Consider the following 14,838-nt stretch of genomic DNA (forward strand, 5'->3'; position numbering starts at 1 on the left):
AAAAAAAAAAAAAGAAAAGAAGAACTTTATTAAGTGTAAATGTTTCAGACTTGGGTTGGAGAAAGGCAGATGGATAAAACAGTTTAAGTTCAACAATATATTTTTTTGTTTCTAAATATTCTTTTTAAAAACTAGATTCTGATAAGAAATCCAGGTAAACAATCTTTTATTAGCCTTGAATTTTTGGCTTAATGTATTTCGGTAACTGTCTCTTTCCCACTTTGACAGGCAGAGGATTTAGGGAAGGTGAAAGTTATTGACCTGTCTCTAATTAAGAAATAGATACACTTGTTTGTCAGTCTATGCTTCCATTCAAAATAAGTGCATACATTTCGTATCTGGGGAAGAAATGCAGTGTTCCATTTCAGCAGTGAAAAGAGTTATAGCATCAAATGGGATATTTAGTATTCTTGACTTTTATAATTGAATACTGAATGCTGTTTGCAAGTCAGTAAGTTAGAACCTGGAATACTAAGTCTGTACAAACTTGACACATTTCTTCCAAGCTCTGTGTTTTAATAGTCAAAGGCATTGCTACCCTTTGCTTTTTGAAAGAGTGAAATGGAAAGAGTAGCTGCTAGATAAAGAGGTGACAATCTAAACAAAGAGCCCTGCTTACCTCTCTGTGACTACAACTAGTCTTAAAAACTGAATACATTTGGGGCATCCTTATGAAATAGGTAAAGGTCAACACTGGGAGTATCCCTACCTTGGCAGATGGAGCAATACTTTTTCTCCAGACTCAGCCAATTTTTAAAGCAGGAGTTTTCCAGTGGATTAATTGCTTATAATTCTACTAAACATGTCTTAGTCCATGCAAATTAACTCAAAATCTTTGATGGCCTAAAAATTCTTACCGCAAGCAAGTTTTTAGTGTTTCCCAATTCATAGTCTATAATAAAAAAGTGTACATATCCTGTTTAATAAAGACCTCGGTGTTTGAGAATATCAGAAGTCTGCCAGTAAAAACTCTGATTGGGGAACACGTACATTAAAAGATATTTTTATGGACCGGGCGCGGTGCCTCACGCCTGTAATCCCAGCACTTTGGGAGGCGGAGGCGGGTGGATCATGAGGTCAAGAGATCGAGACCATCCTGGTCAACATGGTGAAACCCCGTCTCTACTAAAACTACAAAAAAATTAGCTGGACATGGTGGCGTGTGCCTGTAATCCCAGCTACTCAGGAGGTTGAGGCAGGAGAATTGCCTGAACCCAGGAGGCGGAGGTTGCGGTGAGCCAAGATCGCGCCATTGCACTCCAGCCTGGGTAACAAGAGTGAAACTCTGTCAAAAAAAAAAAAAAAAAAAAAAAAGATATTTTTATGTAAGTTATTTTAAGATAGTTTCATTTTTAGGGCCATGTTTCTTTGTTGAGAGTATTTCTTTGTCAAGTTCCTTATAGCCAATGCCTTGACCAAAGCTTATTAATTTTGCCACATATCCTTGTGGGTTATAATAATCTTTATTAATTCACAACTCTACCAAATTATAATATAGTTTTTTATTATGCCACTATACAAATGCAGCTGCAAATTCGATTTTATTGTGAAATACAAAATGCTTTCCAGAATTTTAAAACTTAATTTCAATATAGATTTTAAGTTTGTGAACAAGAAATTAGGATTTGCATACCTTCTTATGGCAGAGGTTTCTCTTATAACATTTTCTATTATAGTATTGGGATAAGATTTGACCTGTATTTTCAGGTAAAAGCTGGTCTTTGAGATCTACTTTTTAAGAAATTAATAAATTTTATCTTTTAGAGTTTTAGGTTCACAACAAAACTGATCATAAAATATAGAGAGTTCTCATTATACTCCACACACAACCCTCTCTCCCAGGAACATTTTTGAACACCACACTGGTGTATTTGTTACAGTTGATGAACCTCCACTGAATATCATTATTACCCAAAGTGCATAGTTCATATTAAGGTTCATTCCTGGTGGTGTGTATTTTACGGGTTTTGACCAATGTACACTGACATATATCTATTATTGTCGTATCATACAGAGAGGATTTTCACTGCCCTAAAAAATCCCCTGTGCTCTGCCTATTCGTTCCTCCCTCCCACCTAAGCCCTGGCAACCACTGGTCCTCGTACTGTCCCCATAGTTTTGCCTTTTCCAGAGTGTCATATAGTATGTAGTCTTTTCAGATTGGCTTTTTTTCACTTAGGGATGGTCTTGTAAGTTTTCATGTCTTTTTACAGCTTGATAGTTCATTTAAGTGCCGAATAATATTTCATTGTCTGGTTATATCATTGTTTATGACCTATTTGCTTTTATTTCTAGTTTCAGTTGCTACGGCAAATTTTATTAATGTGTGTGCTCTCAGGAGAAGCTTCATATACTTTATATGATCCATCAAATAAAATATGGCAACTTCTAGTCTAGAATAAACTTCATCTATATGATATTGAGCTTTTTTTACACTGGAGGAGAAGATTATGAAAAAAATCTCATAATTTCTTAATTTATGTTACCCTATCTATGAGCTTTTCCCTCCACTGGAATCTAAACAGAAAGTTCTGAAGGTTACTAAATTTGTGATCCCAAATTTAGTGACTCTCTGTGTCTTCTTTTGTTGAGCAATGAGTTAAATACCTGTAGATAAAAAGTGCTGATTATGTTATTACTGATTCATGACAGAAAATCACCATCTGTTGCTAGTTTATATGACTTTACATTTACCACTCCTGCCAAGAGAAATGGAAGCTTTGTGGTTGTGCCCCGTCATAGTCAACTGTACAAATCAATTAAAAATGGTATGTAAGCATATGGATCACACAGCAGCTCTGAATTCTGAATGAAAAGATAACCCATGTATAGGTTGCACGAAAAAGTAGATGGGTGTTGGAAATATAACACCGATAGTCATACTGGGTGAGTGGGGAGGCCTAACCAATGATCAGTATCTTAGAAACATTTTGAGATTATTTATATGCCTTCAGACTACCCTTTTGTAGCTGCAGCAACTTGCAGAACCTGGTATTATTGAAGGTATAGTTAGTTGTGTAAAGAATGTTGGGTTAAGATAGATGAGGCCTGTGTTCTGATATCAAGTCTTCCACTAATGAGCTCTAAAATAAATGTCAAGTCACGATTTCTTCAAACCTTCATTGTTGCATCTATTAGATGGGAATAGTAATACTCTTTTACCTATTTTTACCAGGTGGTTGTAGGAACAGGATTAATTCATTCCTTCATTAATGTAAGGAACGCTTTGAGACCCCACTACATATCAGTGCCATAAGTATGACAAGGTGATAGATGGAAAGACGTTTTGCAGAACTTTTGAAGACTTGCAGTGTTTTTGAAGACTACAGGATAGTTATTTTTATATTAAGGTCATATCAACTCTTTATGTTGACATATCAAAGTAATTGACACTTTTAGAGCTCTGCCAATCAATGGCCCATATTTCTAGAATGTCAATAATTTGTCTGAATTTAAGTTATGGTATAATGGTCTTTAGCTGTTCTGTCTCTGAGAAGATAGAAACAAAGTATTAGGTCCTAATTTTTTTTTTTTTAACACTGATCATACAACAAATTGTAAATCCACGTTTTCAGCAGGTTCACCAACCTTTGAGTGGAATGCAAACCTTTCTTTAGAACAATCTAACTTTGAGTGCAGGCAAAGTATTAAATGGAATAGCTTTTCCTCCACCACGAAGTGGATTTGAATACAGTACTTAGAAAAATTCTTACCCTGCCAAAAAAGGTCCTTCAATCTACTTTATTGTTTTTCTTTTGAAGAATCAGTCTTGTCCATCTCTCTCCTCCCAAGTGACTTTCCTCACTCACATAATCATTTTCTTTATAAATGCCCTTTTATTATTGCCAGAAAAAAGTAAAGATTTAAAAAATCATTTTTAAGGTACATCCAAGATTTCATTGCAATATTTTATTTGTGTTCACAGTGCAAGATAAATCTGACTCTTTCTCAATTTTTTTTTGGTCTTCATATGGCATCTGAAACAGTTGTTCACATTCACACATTTACGTTTCACCATATGCATACTGTGTGCAGCTCTGTTGTTTTAAAATATTTTATTGGTTTTCCTTTATATCTCAACTTTTGATGGGTGTCCTTGAAGAACTTTCATGAAAAAAATGTAAATGTGAATGATTCATTCATTTTGAACATATGTAGCTATTTCAGGAGATTTTCAGGAGATTTTACCCTACATGGAGTACACTGTTCTTAGCAGGGAATGTGCTTTATATTACTATTCTACTCACAGCTGGATGCTGCAGATGTGATTAACATTGTAAACATGTACTTTTTCTATTCTATGCTTACTTTAATACATTATTTACATGTACTAGACTGCTGGGTTTTGGTGGTTGTCAAAGGTAGTTAATTTCATAAATTTCACTTTGGCGGATAGTTAAGTATAACACGGTTTAGTATAAAATGTGGTCTTCCTGTAGATTTCTAGGTCACTAGAAGAATTTCTTGGCAAATTGAATGTTGAAGGCCAGTTCTGTTGTAAGGTAGAAGCCACCCCGAACCTCTCCCAATGTTTCATTGGCATTTTTAGAGCTGGATGCTGTTACAGTTCCTCCTCTAGTTTTCCTGTAGAGAATTCCTATGTGGTCCAGAGGTTCAAGAGAGAGAAAAAAAATTTTTTCTCTCAAAGAATTGAATCTTTGTTTTAGAAACTTCCGACAATCTTCAGAACATTTCATGTGGGTGTCCTTGTGTTTCTCATAGTATGACTTATTGATTCATGGTGTCTCTTATTAAAGAAGCACGAATGTATCTCTTGCTGTTACCAGAACAAACAGCCGTAGAATGTAATGACCCATCCCATTTCTAAATTGACTTCTATCAGTGGATAATTTGTGTATAAGAAAAGGTGTGGAAATTTTTTAATTGTTAAAAACTAGAATACGTTTCTACCTTTTGTAGTCTTCAAGATTTCATAACAATGGTTTTAATGTATTACTATTCTATTATGTATTGTGTTTAAACGATCAATCAGTGAAATATTTAATGTCAATACTTTGTTAGAAACGCCCTTTGAAAATGTTTGAAAATGTAAAACTTTACCTGTGACAAAGAATAAATTCATGATTAGAAGAATTATGCCGTGTTTCTTGTGCAAATAATACTTAAGGCAGATGTTCAGTCTCACAGTGATTTTGGAAAGCATATTTTATGCAGTCTAAACACTATTTCTGTATTAGATATTTAAATGCATGAGGATAAATTCTAATTGCTTTTTGTTTAAAACAGAAACATAGAAGACGCATTAGCCCCAGTTTGTATAAAATGTCTGCTGCAACTGAATTCATGATAGTTCATGAAAACTGAAAATCATTCCAATTTTGTAAAACTGCTGCTACTGGTTTTATCAATAAAGTTTTAGCAGATGGCTTATATGTACATGTGTGAACATTTTTTATGTTAAAAAAAGATACAGTTTTGCAGCATCAACATGCAAATTTTATGGGCCTGAATGATATTGCTTATTTTAGTGTATACAAAAACCATTAACTTCAAAACCATACCAACTGCAGACATATATATTAGAATGATTTGTTTTCAGGGTGCTGTAGGCTTGTATGGTGAACATATACAAATCAATAAGTATCAGTTCAAATGCTGACTTGAAGAACATCCGGTAAGTAAGGAGCTATATAAAGGTAAGGATCACATGAATTAACTAAATTGCATCTAAAGAGGATTCTGAGAAGGCAAAATGCAAAGTGTAGGTATTTATATACAAAAGTGTATGTCATTCCTCAATAGAGAAGCTCCTGTCCAGAACATTTTCCCCTCTATGAATACCCAGTTCTCCTAAGTTTGCAAGGCTCAGATGCAACAAGCTAGAAGGAGAGGGAGCTGAGCTATTATATTCAGACACTTACATAGCACTCAAAACATGGCTGACATCCCCCAAACAGAAAAGATTAGAGAAAAAAATCTATAGATGTTTCAGTGACAATTTTCAAACAATTAAAAAATTCGATATTAGTTGAGGCAATGCTACCTATTGTAATAACCCAAAATGTCAGTTGATTCACATAAGAAAGGTTTATTTTTCCCTAATCTGGGATGTTTTCGACCAATCAGCTTTCTTCCTAGCAGTATTTAAGGGACTGAGGCTCCTTTTGTGATCTGGTTGTTCAGAGTCCTTACAGACTTTGAAAGAATGTATTGTCATGAAATGGGGAAGGAAAAAAGACCTGAGAATCAAATGTGTTTAAGGGACAGGCTTACAGGTTGTGCTCTTCACTTCTGCCCAAACCCCATTGGCTAGAACTAGCCCAGTGGCTCCACCTATATTTAAAAAGGCTGGAAATTGTAGTTTATTTGTATATCCAAGAAAATGAAACAGTATTGGTAAGACTCTCAGAGGTCAGTATCTGGCATACTTAAAAAATTATTTGAACTGTTGCACTGGTGATTATTTATGAAAAGCTTGCCAATGGCAAGCTTATTGGTGCCTAAGTTCTTTCTAACCCATGACAGCACTAGAACACTATGGGCTGATTAAGCGTTCTCCTTCTACTTGTACATCCATAGTCACCTTAGATTTAGAGCATTTCAACACTGTGAAAAAGCATTGTTGCAAATAAAGACCACTTGAGTTCACATTTCCAAAGCCACAGGGCAAATAGTTTTGAGCTGGTAGGCTAAGCAAGGATGGCCATTTCTACATGTGTATGTGCACTAGTAGGTACATACATATACGGCATACTGAAAACATTTAAGCAAATATAACTATGAGCAAAAGAAGAAGAATACAGAGGAAACATTTTTCCATATATGAATCTTAGAGTATGTCATCTGCTGAACTGAAACTTGGCAAATGATTACTATCTTGTGACATTGCTTCAACACAGGCTTACCCATTCTGAAATATTAAAATAATTGAGATGGCCATATATGACTCTGGTTCTTTCATTTTTTTTTTGTCTTTTGCAGTAATTAAAAAATTGACTATCTTGTGTAGCATTTTATTGATAAGTCAAATCACATTATATGTATTATAAGCTTCATAGTCTCCTTACTGTTTCCCTGGGGTTGCTCCAGAAAGATTCAGAAATATGGCTCAAGGGGAAGCTTGGGTGACATTTCACAGTGCTGATAAATTTTAATGTGCATTCCACTACATAATAAAACATCTGATTCTTTTCAGCAAACAGATAAGAAGTAGGAGACAGAATTGGCATTATATCTATGGTCATCTCAAGGAGAGACAAGATTAAGTGGTGAGAAGATGGAATTTGGATACATTCTAAGGTAGATTGTATGGAATTTAACATTTTAAAATCCAAAATTGTTTAGTGAAAGATTTTAATCTTACAAGGAGAATTGCAGAATTTATCAAATTATATCTGCAGACATAAATAACCCAGTCAAGATTAAAATCATACCTGTTTTCTAATTCCAGTTATGCCATTAAGCCATTCTGTGATCTTGCATTACCTTGACCTTTCTTTCATGTCTTCCAACATTTGTTATATCTTGAGGTAGTCCCAGAGGAAGAGGAGATTTGGCAGTCATTTGGTGAGTTAAACTGACAATAGAAAAGATTTCCTAGTCTATTCAGATAAAGTATAACACTAGACATACTGTCCATACTGGTTAAATTAGCTAGATGCTCCCAAATGCATTTTTTTCTCCATAGAGATACAGCATGTGATTATGGAGGCTGATTTTACCTGAGGTAGAGGAGTATTTTAAGGAAAAATGAAACAGTTCATCTCAGAGGACTCACAACCACTTTGGAGGATGGAAAGAGGAGAATTAGGAAAATACATAAAATAACTTTAGGTGAGTATTTCCCAATGCTATTAAAATGCAGGTAGTGACCTTTAAGATGTTTTGAAAAGTAAAAAAAAAAAGTCGCTTTATAAATACAATGTCTCATTAAGGGAAGAAAACTGTTTTCTGTATAATAAGCTTTCCCCCAGCCCCCTCTTCTACTTGAGTATCTGTAAAGACAGCAACTAGTGGCTGCCTTCAAGGTTAGTGTAAGTTCATGAACTGATAGCTATGTAGCTAAGATAAAAACAGGGACCTCAAACCAGGTAGGGTGGATTCATCTATTCCCATGTGTTCTTGATTACTTTTGATGTACCAGTAACTGTGTGCTAGACACTGGGGACATGGCGTTAACCAGGTGAACTAGCTTAAAATCTGGTGTGATGAATATTGTGAAATGGGATTGGTAGGCTGAATTGGGAATGTAATTAGGGGGCTAATGTAGTCAGTGGGAGGCTGTCAGAGGAAGCTGCTATGAGGAAGTGGTATTTAAGCTGAGACGTGAAAGCTGAGTAGGAGTAAGCCAGGTAAAAGGGAGGCACATTAAGAAAGAAGAAACGGCATGTACAAAATACCTTCGGCAGGTGGGACCCTTCCCTAAAAAGTCCAGGGTGACTGGACCTTAAAGAGCAAGGAGGAGAGTGTCATGAGATGAGCTGGACAAGAAGGCAAGGCTGATTGAGATATTAGCACCATCTTGCCCTTATTCTAACTAAGAAGGAGGTAGCAGTGATGTATTTCTGGCTAGGACCGTCTCCGGGATTTGAGATACCCATCTCAAAGCCCACTGCCATACCCAATAGCTGAAACTTTATCATCACATCTTCAAGGCCCTGTGGCTTATTACTACTTCTTCAGACAGTTATTTTAGGTTACCAGCTTTTTAAATCTTAGGCTAATAAACAGCATACAGTAGGTGTTGAGAGAGCAAGCATGGGGCCCTGAGAGCTGTGGGCGGCTGGTGTAGCCCCTTCAGCCTCACAGAGTGCCAGCCACCACAGGAATCAACATAGCACTGCACAGCAACCTTGCCCTGGCTCCAAAGACAGCAACAGTTCTAATTGTTTCTCAGTAGGGCTCTCTTCTTTCCTTGGCATGACTCTACAGGGAACGAGGGATGTGGTGTATCTCTTCTTCAGTGTAATTCTCTCTGAAGATAGCCTTGGGAAACATTTCTGTACCAGACTTTTCGTCTTCCCTTCTTTAATTTGGCTTACTCGCTATCCAGATTGCACACTTTTGATGTTCTAATTTCCCATCCCCAAGAAAACAGCCCTATTTAACAACAACAACAACAACAACAAAAGCAATGTAAAACAAAGACATAGCTGAGTGAGCTGTAAGAAATCATGCAATCATCTGGGTAAATTTATACTGAAGTGTAATTGTACACTAAAGTATTCTAAAGTGCTAGAACATGCACACCTCTAGTCTCCTTTGTGAAAAATACCTTTGCTTTTGTGCATGTTTATTTTAAAGAAGTTTACAAGTTGGCCTGAGTTTTTAATTAGCTGTTGGATCAAAATGAAGACTTTCTGTGTGAAGGACGTATTTTAGACCACGAGAACTTTTTTTTTTTTTTTTTTTTTTTTTTTTTTTTTAAATCTGAGGCACCCTGCCAGTAGGCAGCCACAGACAGCCAAAAGGAATTAGACTCCAGGCTGATTTTTTGGATTAGTTAGTATATCCCTCCTCAGAATCTATCAAGTGCTCAAACCGGCAGACACAAACACGAACACACCAGGGAGGAGAGTCCCAGAGGCGGAAGATACTATATTGCTCATCCCCAAACGCCTCACCCCGGGTCACACCCATGAACTCATTCGGGTTTCCCTTCTCAGTGTTCTGCTTCAAGGCGAAGAGTATCCCAGAGGAAGTGTCAGGGTCTAAAAAAAAAAAACCACTGAGCCAAACCCGAAGCTCCCTCAGCCACTGCAAGTGCCGCCCCACCCCTCTTCTCCCCAAGCCCAACCTCCATAGGGGACACCGAACCATGGCTTGCAGAGAGTGACCTGCCCGGGGAGGCGGGGGGCCACTCACCTGCCGGGCCCGCGGCTCTCGCCCAGCCCCACCCCGCAGCCCACTCTGCCGGCCCCAACATAGGCGAGCGCAGCCCAGACCCCTCTGTCGGGGCTCTTTGTTCGCTGCCCCTCTGCGTTCCTGCTTTCCACCTTGCTCCCAGCAGCCCCCGCCAGCGCACTCGACCGACAGGAAAGTTGCTCCCGAGCTGTGGAGGGGCGTCATCGCCTCCTAGCAACGCTCCTAGCAACCGGGTAACATCTGCTCCCTCTGGTCCAATGCGAGCCGAGAACAGCTGCGCGCCCGCCTAGCGCTGCGAACCCGGAGTGAGAGGCGCTTCAGAGACTGGAGGGACGGACCTGCAGGAGCCAGGGCTGCCCGCCGAGCTGCAGTTGCTGCTGCTGCCGCTGTCAGCGCCCGACTGAAGAGTGACAGCCGCAAAAGCAGGAGTGAGCACCGAACCCCGCGCCTCTACCTAACAGGTGCATGCGCCGATCTGGTGAGTGGACCCAGCTCACAAGGTATGTCTGGACTCCTCCAGCCAGGTGCTTTCCTGCGAGGCTCGGAAGAGACTCCCTTCCTTGATGAGGGACGTGCTCCGGGATCCCACCCCGCCCCCAGCCATTGAAAAGTGGCCAGATGCTGGTCCCAAATGACCTGATTTGATTTTTTAAGTGTAAACCGTGGGGTTGGTTCTTGGGTGAAGATTCCCCTGCTCATAGCTATTAGGCTAGTGTTCGGAAGTTTTCAGTCCTTATTTTTCCGTTGACTTGGCTGCCTATGTCAGTCTAGGAGAGCTGGAAGCAGCAAGCGCCCATAGAAAGCCTGTGGTTAAAGCTCAAACGACATAGTGTAGTCTCGACTAATTGAATCAACACGTATGGATAGCAACATTCTTTTTAGGTCCTCTTCTGGAAAGGGTCCATTTGGCCAAAAGCAGCCTTTCACTGTTACTCAACCTCCTGAAAAGTAACCATAGTAACTCACCTCTCTTTTGATGGGATCCTCCTTATTGGCTGCCTATCTTCCTTTGGAAAGCGCATCTCTCTAAATATAGAAGATGATGAGATCTGTAAGCATACATCCATATAGAAAAGGTGCAGTTAAACACGGCCCTTTAAAGAAAAGCTGTCTTCAAAGAAAAAGTAGCATTTGGTGATTTCAATTCTTGTGAGAAAGAATGTGCATTCCAAAGAAAGACTAGGCTTGTCTGTTTTGAGTTAACTGCTGGTTGTTACTTTAGAGGGAATACTTCCTGAAATTATATAAAATCTGGCGTTAAAATTTAAGAATGATTCTGATTTTTTAAGAAAAAATCATCCTACTGATAATCTTCCAAAAATAATCTCCCAAGTAAATAACTGGTAAGATGAGTTATTCAGTTATTTCTAAATTTCTTAGGATAGTTAAGATTCCTCGTGTTTAAATTTAAATCTGGAGAACACTGAAGTGATTGTGTGTGTTTGAAGATTTATCTGTCTATCTGGTCCAGACCAATCCCATCTCAAATATCTTAGATAGTATCCTCCTGCTGCTGGCTTTCTCCTGACTTGAGAACCAGTTCATGTTAGTGCAGTCCTGACTCGCCCGATGTTATTTGTGTCTGTCTCCTTGTTTCAAGATCTCAGGTAACCATTCATGAGCCTGAGGCTGTGAGAAATGCTTGCTGTGCAAAGGGGAACTCTCACCAGATTTTCTGAAGCTGTTCTAGAAATACACTTTTCGGATTGATTCAGCATTACCAGGTAATTGCTAGCTTAAAAGAAATGACTGTTTAAATATGTATCCAGAGAAATGAATGCTCATGTAGCATTACAAGATCAATGTAAGGGGTTGTTTATATAGAAGGTTGCTGGGTAGAAGTCAATAGAGGTTTTCTGTGAAAAGGACATTTGTGGGCTGGCAGATTTTCCTCTCTAAGACCCATGTGAATAGGGCGGGCCAAATTAGGTAGCCTGGCTCCGGGAACATGCCAAGCGGAAGCCTACTGAGCACATGAGTGCATGTCTGAATGAAGGAAGTGAAGAGAACTCTCCAAGTTGCAGAAAGAGATTATTGTGGTGCTTCAAATTTAATTTGCATGAAGTCAGGATGGTAGAAACCTATGAGAGTTCAACATTTTAAACTCAATTTTCAAGACTGAATACGTCTTAAATGAGTGTTCAACCCTTCAGCATTACGTAGCTTTCACATGTACTGTGTCCTTCCCATAGGTAACCAGCCTAGCAAATTACAATCAAATTTATAAAAATATACCATGCTGCATTTCATCCCATTTCTTTCCTCCCTTTATAAAAATAAATATTTCACAACTTTTATTCAGAAATCTATTTGAAAATTTTTTCTGGTCTACTGGTACAGATTTGTAAATACTACGAGACTTTAAGATTATTGGTCTCTGTAGTCACTTATTTAAATATCTGTAGTTTAATAATTTTAAGCCTTAAAAATTAGCATTTGAAGGGTCAAAAATGTTCATTTTCTTAGCCCTTAGCACCATCCACCATTCTTCCTTCATCTATCATACTGACTGTATTTTATGGTGAGTAAAAAACCCAAGGAAACCAATAATATTTAACGTCATCTGCCATGAGATGTGTACAGAGTTCCATTCATGCTTTTTATTTGAGAAAAGTTTGAGTAAAGCAGCCACAATCATTGGTTCATGTAGATGCATTAGTTGTGTGATTAGTAATTTATACACAGCCTATCTCTTATGCCATATGCATAAAAGTTGAAGATCATTCAATGCCCTTTAATTTATGTGAATCAGTTTGCCCTTTTGTTGAGACCGCTGCCACAATCAAAAAGGCCAATGAAAGAGGTTCTTAAATTTTAATTTTGATTCTATCATAAATGTTTAATCTGCAGAATATATCCTGTGCAACATTGATAAACAGGTCTATTTGAAAAGTCATTCATCAGAAAAATTTATGGTGTCTAGCTTTGAATAAATAAAAATAAATCAAATGGTATCATTATAATATCCATGTTTAATCCTGGAGACAATGGTGGTCCAAAGTTAGAGTGTGGCAAAAAAAATCCACTTCTTTTTATTTAAGGATCTAGCCACCCTCATCAATTCGAACACCAGCTGCACTTGTATATGTAATGGGTTATAAAGGGGGCATGTACTCAGGAGTATAAGATTTGGATAAGGCTGAGATCATGCAGGTTAAAACTAAACCAAATTCTAATTTCAGTCTTTTTTACTCATATACTCTATTTGAAAGTTTTTAGGTATGTGTGAAAATCCTATTTTCAATTTTATGTCATATAAACTTCATGGAATTCAGAAGATGCCTTGGTGCACAGAGAGATGTTGAAAATTTTATCAAGAGGTTGAGGCCCTTACCTCCATACCTGGGCTCTCTACCGATGACTCAGGTCAGCTGGCATCCCAACAATAACTCTAAAGCCAAGGAATCATCAGTTCAGATTGCTCTATTCGTCAAAGCAATATGCCTCAGAAACCTAGAAAAAGCTAAACTGCTAACTCTGAAGTAGAGGTAGGAGTAAATTGATCACAACCATTCAGCAGTAAAGGAAGGATACCTTTGAGTTTTGGGAGGAGCCAGCCCTTGTGGATTCTTTTTTCCTTTTTCTTTTTAAGTTGTTTATCTAAATAGTGTTAATACATTAATGTTTACCTTTTGCAGTCTAACACAATTGTTTTTTATATTTTCCTTTTTCCTAATTAAATTTATACAAATAGGCTAATAACAGAACCATCCAATTTACTGCAATAATTCTCAGCTGGAGGGAAGGGGTGGTGAAAGTATATTACTGAAAAGCAGTAAGAGCTAACCAGTGTTGTACTCAATATTGTGAGATAGCCTTATATTTAGAAAACAAAAGAACAACAGAAAGTAAAGTGTAGCAAAAAGGCTTCTTGGTAGAAATACAAGAATTTTCTAAATATCAGTGGTGCTTAGATGGACAGGAAGAACAAGTTTGAGGCTGGGAAGTCTGCTCTGCAGCTGTATTTCGGAGTGTATATTATTTTTGAAGTGCTTATGAAAAGGGAGCATGTGTAAAGAACATCAAGAAAAGTTGGAAATATTGTAAAGAGAGTCAAGACTCAAGAGCCTAGAATCTCAATTCTGTCTCCGTGTGCTCCTCATTTTACTGCTTTATGGCTCATTGTCTCTCTATTTAATTTGGGGGATGACTACAAGCTTAAGTAGATTTATTGAGCTTTAGCATAACACAATGTAATGAAGTATCTATAGCTCTTTAAAAAACCTTTTATGTTCATGGGTACTTGTGCAGGATTGTTACATGGGTGAATTGTGTCACTGGGGTTTGGGCTACAGGAGGTTTGTATCCTCACCCTCCTCCCTCAGGTAGGCCTCCCTGTGTTTGTTTTTTGTGTTCATGTGTACTCAGTGTAGCTCCCACTTATAAATGAGAGCATGCAGCATTTGGTTTTCTGTTCATGTGTTAGTTCACTTAGGATAATGGCTTCCAGCTCCATCCATGTTGATGCAAAGGACATGATTTCATTCTTTTTTATGGCTGTGTAGTATGGCTGTGTGCCATACTACATGGAAGCACCTATAGCTCTTTAGAGAAAAGGTACCCTGTGAATGAAAATTATTTCACCACTAAAGCAACTCCAGGTGAAACACAAATCAGGTACCATATGAGTGAGGGCAGAGAGTCGCCCAACTCCAGGAAAATCCTTGTGTGTTTTAAAGTGAGTAAAATTAATGATTAGTTCAATCTTAAGATTTTTACAACCCTTCTGTGATAGCAGAAGTGACATTGGCCTGGATAGATGTTTTTGCTAACATACACAAGCATAGAGCAGTGGTGGAGATATCAAAGTGGAAGACAATGTGAGTGATAGAGATCAGGTACTTTTAGAAAGGCCACTGTTATCCAAAGGTTAGGGATTAAAACCCTCTTCTTTGAGCACCAGTCCTGAGTATTGCAGGAAGTTGTAATACCTGTCTAGCATATCTCCAGGTATGGGTTTCTTGGAACCCATATACTACAATGTGGTTCCAGGAAAACAGTTTTTTTTTTTTT

The 14,838-nt window shown here is 38.0% G+C and overlaps 1 long non-coding RNA gene across 3 annotated transcripts in view; it reads left to right on the forward strand.

Annotated features, from left to right (window-relative positions):
* Positions 1 to 9,872: 9,872 nt before the first annotated feature.
* LOC119472046 overlaps positions 9,873 to 14,838 on the forward strand; it is a 13,729-nt gene continuing 8,763 nt past the window's right edge. Inside the window, exons 1-2 of one of the 3 annotated variants that reach the window (XR_005201151.1) lie at positions 9,873 to 10,303; positions 11,426 to 11,549. This is a non-coding gene — a long non-coding RNA (uncharacterized LOC119472046). Of the gene's footprint in view, positions 10,326 to 10,523; positions 11,169 to 11,425; positions 11,550 to 14,838 lie in introns of those variants that run through there. The other 2 variants (XR_005201152.1, XR_005201153.1) reach the window with 2 other exon arrangements.

The sequence above is a fragment of the Cebus imitator genome, unplaced genomic scaffold, assembly GCF_001604975.1.
Source record: "Cebus imitator isolate Cc_AM_T3 unplaced genomic scaffold, Cebus_imitator-1.0 Scaffold83, whole genome shotgun sequence".
Classification (NCBI taxonomy): Eukaryota; Metazoa; Chordata; class Mammalia; order Primates; family Cebidae; genus Cebus; species Cebus imitator.